Below are 7734 nucleotides of genomic sequence, written 5' to 3' on the forward strand. Positions count from 1 at the left end.
GCTAGTAACTTATACTACTACAAGATATTTACCATGTTTTTTTTTTATTTTTATTTGGTGTAGCTCGATTATTTGACATTATCTACGAATGTCTTGTTCATGAGACTCAAAAAAAAGTAGTAACTTATATGATAATACTATTTGCCAAAACTCTTCGAAACGCGTCTAAACGCATGCTACTTCGGGTCTAAGCTTTATGTATATTGATCTAGTAGTATTTTCAATTATGTATTCATTTATTAGTATAGATTTGTGATATAAATAAATACATGTATATATTTATACACACGTACACTGCCACGTCAGTTAATCACTAAATGACAGTGGCTCTATTTCATTCAATGAGAAAGACTAAATATTACGTAGTTTTTATTATACTTACATAGTTTTTCTTGATTGAATTGAGCGTTATTACTTTGATAGAGAGTTGGAAAGATTCGATAGAAGCGGCGTCGCGACGGACATGTTATACGATTTAGCACTAAACGACTTGCTCCTGCGCCCACTCTGCATTAGCCTGAAAGCCTCCTGAAGGGAGGGAGCTCTGCGCATTGGCCATTAGCGTGATTAGAGACCCGGCGCCACTCGCGAATTCTTTAGGCCTCTCATCTCATAATGTTACCTACATATTTCATTATTTATGTAAGCTCTGTTTTACTTCAATCTACTCTCCCAGTGATTACATTCATAATATACATAAGGATCGTCTTTTGATGCGCCAAATGGCTTTGCCAATTATAATAATGTACACGTTCAATGTTAACTAACTATTTTCTTACTTATTTTAATTGAAATAAAAAAAATGTGTGTATAGTTTTATATTCATTTTTCTTCTTTTATGACAATGATATTTATAATCACCATTTTTATTTTGCAAAAAAATCCTAATCGTTGCATTTATGTTCTTTACAGATGATGGCGTGTTCGTATTTGAGCGCCTCGGGGATAAAGCCCGAACCTGCGATGACGGGATGCTGGACTCCACCCTATTCTTTGCCGGAGCTTGATCCCAGTCGAGCGGTACCACCATTTTTAAGGCCGCCTTTACCACCAGTTGTTGCTCCGAGTGCCCCCATGACGGAACCCGCGCTCGACCTCACCACATCTCTCAAGCCTCGCGCCCCGTCGTCTAGCGACGGTGACTCTGAGTGACAGTGTTGTGCAAAAGACTATCGAACTATTTCCCGGCTAAAGTAAATTATTACTAGCGGCAAATCTACTTAATTAGTCTCAACGAATATGCGGTCAGTAATAATTCGCGAGCCATTGTTAAGTTATGCCCGGTACACCCGTCAACATAGCTCGTGTACATCACTACGAGCATTAAGCGTTTCTTCTATATTCTATGGTTCTATACACAACGTTATGTGACTATGCTGACGGCTGTACCCACTAAATATTTAATTTCGGTTGTGAAAATGGCAATTTATGTAAAACTTACTCGCTGCTATGTAAATTTCCTTACAATTCTGAATACTTAAAGTGTTAATGTGAATGAGATGTGTTAAACACAAGTGCGTTGTTTCTATTTATAAAGTGATAATGAAATGTAAATGAGAAACTTAAACGGCATATCTTAAACATTATGTGATTTAAGGAAGTAATATTAGAAATCCATACAAAGAATAAATAATTAAGTCGCAAACGAAATAGTATAGCAGGACAGGGATTTTTATCGACTGTTGCCCTTTTGAGCACTTATTGTAATCGCATTAAAAAAAAAAAAAAAACAATAAACTTCGTGTAATGCTCACTGAATATTGAATTTGAAACATATTAAGATATCTATCTTCGTTCTATTTTCAAATAAAATTACACTTATACTACTTGTGACGATCAAATTATAGGAACAACAATACTTATTTATAATTTATGCAATTGTAAATGTATGCAAATCACACTTTATCTGTCCGTTGTAAATTTCAAATCAAAAAAATAAAAATAAAATAATCTATTGCTGATATAATTTTACGTTGAACAACAATTATTATGAATTCTTGCCAAAATGTACCTATTATGATTAACGTTATTTAATTATACATAAAAAAAAAACTCTCGCACGCATGCTCTGTGATTTGCAAACTTTGTAAATATCTCGAATAATTGTTATTTCGTTTATAATCAACGAGCTGTTACTTTATCTTCTAATAGCCCGTTTATAATATTCATTAAAATTGTAAATATTAGCATAAAATCTAGAATAAGTAGACACCTGTACCTAAAGTTTAGGCGCAATTTTAGCAATAATTTTGATGCCAACATCTTCAAAGTTTTAACTCTGGTTACTTATGGTCTCTGTATATACTGATCTACAAGTTCTATCATAAATAAATAAACAAACAATTATATGTACACACGAACGAATTCGATTCTAGATTACGTTTCATGTACTCGACTTTGTTGCCACATCTAAAAATAGCTTATTTTTTATCTTACTCAGTAAAGGCATTAATGGTAAAAAAATAATTAAAAAAAAAACAAACAAACATTTTTTAAACGTAATCTACAATCTAGTTCAGAATATAGTAAGTTATCTTAAACGCTAACATTCCTTTCCTTAATTAGATAAGTCAAATTTTCCATATTTTAAATTATCTATGTCAATGTGTTATGTATATCGACATATTTAAATTAAAAAAAAAACGAATGGTTAATAAAAAAAAAAAAATTATAAACATAGTAGTGTAAAAGCAATAATATTGTTGTTTGCTATGTGTATTTATGACATGGCATATTTATAATCTGTATAATGTTAGCGTTTAGTGAATCTTGCCATCTTACCGTGTATTATATTACGAGAAATTGTTTGGATATATGATTAAACGAATTCATATGCCTAGTACTAATTATTATTGAAAAATTAAAAAACGCATCTGAAAATTTCAAAAAATGACAGTTATGGTGTTACCATTACTCAAAACAATTACAACCTTATAGCCTAAGACATGAAGACAGGAGGAGAAATTAAATTTTATAAATTAATCTGATTGTTTCAATTTTACCCACTTCATTTATCACAAATTTTACACTAAAGACAACCCATTACTTGTAGTCATAAATAAACTTAGCGTCGAATTATTAATAAGTATATCTCATTATTATTTATAGAAAATTAACAAAAAATTATTTAAAAAAATAGACATTGTTATCGTTATATCGAAAACAGCCCAAAGCCACCTAGCCACTGGAGCAACGCGACAGTCATGGAAAATGTATTAAAATCTGAACCACTTTCTTCGATACGTTTGCTCAAATTACTGGTTTTTTTAAAATGACACCAATGAAACAGATACATGTTTTATTAATTTAGTTTCATCGATTAAAAGTCATAATAAATTATATTTCGTGAACAAAGTTGAGCCAAAAAATATAATCTTAATTTCAACAAAATATTTCAATTAAAATATATTAATTATTTATCACAGTAAGCAAAAAAACACGTCAAGTATTTTTAGTGTACTAATTAGGGTCATTTTTCTCACTTGCTCTAAATAAATAACTTACCATGAACACATCATCATCTATTCATTAAATTTTATGACTGACTGACATACAACGTACACCCTATCTCGGTGTGTCTAATATAATTAAATTTTGCACAGCAATTCCTGAAACATATGTAAACACAATGAAAGTATTTTTCGAAATTCATCCTATTTTTATTTATCGACAGGAGTTTACAATGTTTTTTGGTACTAATATATAAAAATATTTATTTTATATAAAAGTTTTTTTTTTATTGGCGGACGAGCAAATGGGCCACCTGATGGTAAGTGGTCACCACCACCCATAGACAAAGGCGCTGTAAGAAATATTATCCATTCCTTACATCACCTATGCGCCACCAACCTTGGGAACTAAGATGTTATGTCCCTTGTGCCTGTAGTTACACTGGCTCACTGACCCTTCAAACCGGAACACAACAATACTGAGTACTGCTGTTTGGCGGTAGAATATCTGATGAGTGGGTGGTACCTATCCAGACGGGCTTGCACAAAGCCCTACCACCAAGTAATAATAAATTCGGTAAATATATGATTTAGGATGAGTCCACTTGGTTATATTAAAGTTTGGATGAAAATTGGTCTTTTCTGATGGTATCGGTATGTGAATAAAGGCGAAGCGAATGAGGCGTCTGTTTATGAAGAAAAGTAAGCCACCAAATAGCGTGAAATCGAGGATGAGAGTGTGTTATGATAAAAGTTGTTTAACATTCTAAAGCAATCATTTTGATGATGTCACTATGTCTAAATATATATCTCATTTCGTTGTTTAAACTTCTATTTATGAATGAAAGTTTAAGTCGGTACTATTTTATGAAATTACCCTTTAGAGGGTGAAATTTGAGATGAAACTTTGTATGGAACTCCTTCATTTTTTAGTAGTTATTAGTTAGTAATATAAAAATCCACTTTCAATCTTTTTGCTTTAAAGCAAAAGTTTATTGTAACAATGTTTTTAGAAATTCATCCTTAAAACTAATTTAAGCGTCATATAAACTCATTCCAATTATTTCACGCTCTCAAGATTACTTTATTATAATTAAAATATATTACAAGATTATAGCAGTGTGTACCTATATCAAGCTCTGAACTGAAGTTTGAATGTATTTCGTTAATTATTTGTGTTTGAAATCTGGAATCGAAAGCAGGTATTCCGTGAAATCTAATAACAATCATTGAAATAAAACTAGTTTTTTAACGGATTTAATCGCGTATATTAATTATTTTATTTTAACATCCCGACGTTTCGAGCACTTTGCAGTGTTCGTGGTCACGGGCAGACTAAGGTCACATTTGTCTGTTCGAATTAAAAAGAAATATTATTTACAACTACCGCCAACGATTTCTTAATTGGTATCTTGAGTAGCGTTCCGGTTGCACGCAGAAGGCACTAACTGTATCTTTAGGTCTTGCAGTCTGTTGGATTTGGGATTTTAAATTTTTAATAAGTGGATCCCAAGTGTTAGAAAGTCTCCAACCATCTTCTCTATTGAAGTTCGGATGTTTTTGAATTTCAATAGCCTCACGTATCATTCTAGGAATGAATCTGTGTTCTCTAGCGAGGATCTGTGGTTTATCAAATCGAATAAAATGGTTGGGTTTATCCAGAGCATGTTCACAGACTGCAGACTTTGAAGAACGCCTATTTTTGACATCTCCTATATGTTCCTTGACCCTAGTACCGATGCTTCTCTTTGTTTGACCTATGTAAGATAAACCACACTCACATTCGAGTTTATATACTCCCGCAGTTTGTAAAGGGATATTACTCTTGATAGGTCTCAAGAACTGGCTCACTTTCTTATGAGGCTTGTAAATGGACCACGAACACTGCAAAGTGCTCGAAACGTCGGGATGTTAAAATAAAATAATTAATATACGCGATTAAATCCGTTAAAAAACTAGTTTTATTTCAATGTGTAATAATCGCGAAAATCTAAGACAACATTAATAACAATCATTTTTTATTACCTAGAATACACCGACTGTGTGCTGTAACTGAGGTTAAATAAGGGTGCTTGCGATAGGGAATCCCATCGGATGCATATCTACTTCGACTATAAAATAACTTAAGGAATGTGAATTTATTTGGAAGTCCTGGTAAGTAATAGTAATTATTAGTGTATTGTAATTTGGTTATGCATCATGTTACGAAATTTAAAAAAAACACTCTCTACAAATATGAAAAGTAAATAAAAATAAGTCGGTTTATTAAAATTCATTAAACAATAAATAAGCTTCGAACCGTATTAAAGCGTCATTTTAACAACCCCATTACAAGTTATTTTATTTTGTAGCCGAATAAGCGTCCACAAAACTGTTTAACTTTTGTTTAATGAAAACATCAAAAGAAACAAAATTAATTTTATTGTAATTTAATGCTGAGTTACAGTAATGTTTTTTTTTTAACTCAATTTCATTGCATTGAGTGAGAGACAAGAAACCAGATGGCCGCTGTTTAAAATTGCAAATTGAATGATTATGTAAACAAGCCTTTCGGATGTCTTTTTTGTCCACCTCATGACAAAATTAGACGTCGAGATGTTTAATTAGTATTCAGAAATATTTCCATGGCATTCGTTTCGAAGCAAAAGAAAACGTTGAATTTCATTAAAACAGCAATTTTATCAGATATCAGTTTATATTTCTTTTTGAGAATGTTACGGCTGTTAAGTTTTTTTGTTAAAAAATACATACTATCGTACCTAGACCTCAATTTTGTTTTACTTTTATGCGTCTGCTTCGTTAAGAGTTAAGTTGATACCTAAATTTGTACTGTAAGTTTTAAAAAATCATTAATGTAATTGAATAATATAATAAATAGAATACCTATGTAAAAGTTAATAAATTTATTTTATATATTATGATCGTATGAAATATGTACATTCGAACGCACTTTACGCATATTGAGCAAGAGTTTTGGACATAGCGAATACAATTGGATTAACTCATTGTTCGCGTATCGTTGGGGAAATCATCCTACTGTAAAAAGTATTTGTCACAATAAATTCAGTAGAATGATTTCAGTCGATTCAATGTTGACTTATATATGTAGCGAGTTTAGACCTTTTTTTTTGTAAAATTCCAATACTACAAATCTTATCGAGTTTTTCTACAGTTAGTTTGTATAGGTACAGGTTTTTCAATAGAACTCATTAACCGGCTTCCGATGCCAAAAAACCGCGAGCTTTGTGAGAATTTATCCGCCGGCAGGACCAATTACGCAGCCATGCTTCCTTCCTGACAGGCAGCATCAAATATGTACTGGGAGCTGTGGCGGAAAAAATGGCAAAAACAGACGGAAAAATGGCGCGAGCCCTGACTGACGTGTGGACTATGAATGAATGATGGCCACCGAACGCCGGTGACTAATCAATAGCGTCGCCTGCAGGCCATCCTGCAATATTCACACAGTAATAGCCAAAAATCAGCCACCTAAATCTCGCTCTAGCCTTGGAGTAAAACCTAACCTGTATACCATATAAGTAAATTTAATCATATACACTGGGTATGCAAACAAGGCTGCCCATACTATCTGAATACCTGTATAGCTAGAATGTTAATTAGAATTAATAACATACAATCCGACTACCGAATAATAATCGTAAATGCATGAAAAACTGAAGTAGGCTAGGTCGTGATTGGGTCAATTTGACTCCTAGTGACATACAAAAATGAGACGAATAAAAAGCAAAATTAATTGAGTGAATTCATTCCAATTACCTATACGAAAGCACGCCATTAAAAATATGAATAAATACATGTCATAAAAAAATATAAAGGTCCTAAAAAAATAAATCATTTAAATAAATTGATTAATCAAAAATGCACAAACTATACTTAAGTTAACTAAAAGTTAAGTTATACTGAGTTATAAATTCCTTACTTAATTCACGTGATAAAAATTATCCTCTGTCCTTCCACGGAACTCTGTCCATACTAAATTTCATCTAAATTGGTTCAGCGTTTTAAGCGTGAAGAGGTAACAGACAGAGTTACTTTCGCATTTGTAATCATCACATAGTATAAAACATAGTCGCTTACCACTGTCTGTCCCTATATATGTTTACATCTTTAAAATTACACAACGGATTTTGATGCGGTTTTTTTAAGAGATAGATTGATTCAAGAGAAAGGTTTATATGTATAATACATGCACAATATAGTAGATAAATACTGATAAGTGTTAGAGGTTTCTGAAGTGATGTAAATAAACACATTTTTGCCCTTA

The 7734-nt window shown here is 32.1% G+C and overlaps 1 protein-coding gene across 1 annotated transcript in view; it reads left to right on the forward strand.

Moving 5' to 3' along the window:
* LOC125077253 (LIM domain transcription factor LMO4) overlaps positions 1–2982 on the forward strand; it is a 93245-nt gene extending 90263 nt beyond the window's left edge. Inside the window, exon 5 of the mRNA XM_047689141.1 lies at positions 913–2982. The gene's annotated coding sequence lies outside the window, so the exon portion shown is untranslated. The remainder of the gene's footprint in view (positions 1–912) is intronic.
* Positions 2983–7734: the final 4752 nt, after the last annotated feature.

This window comes from Vanessa atalanta, chromosome 3, assembly GCF_905147765.1.
Source record: "Vanessa atalanta chromosome 3, ilVanAtal1.2, whole genome shotgun sequence".
In the NCBI taxonomy this organism is placed as follows: domain Eukaryota; kingdom Metazoa; phylum Arthropoda; class Insecta; order Lepidoptera; family Nymphalidae; genus Vanessa; species Vanessa atalanta.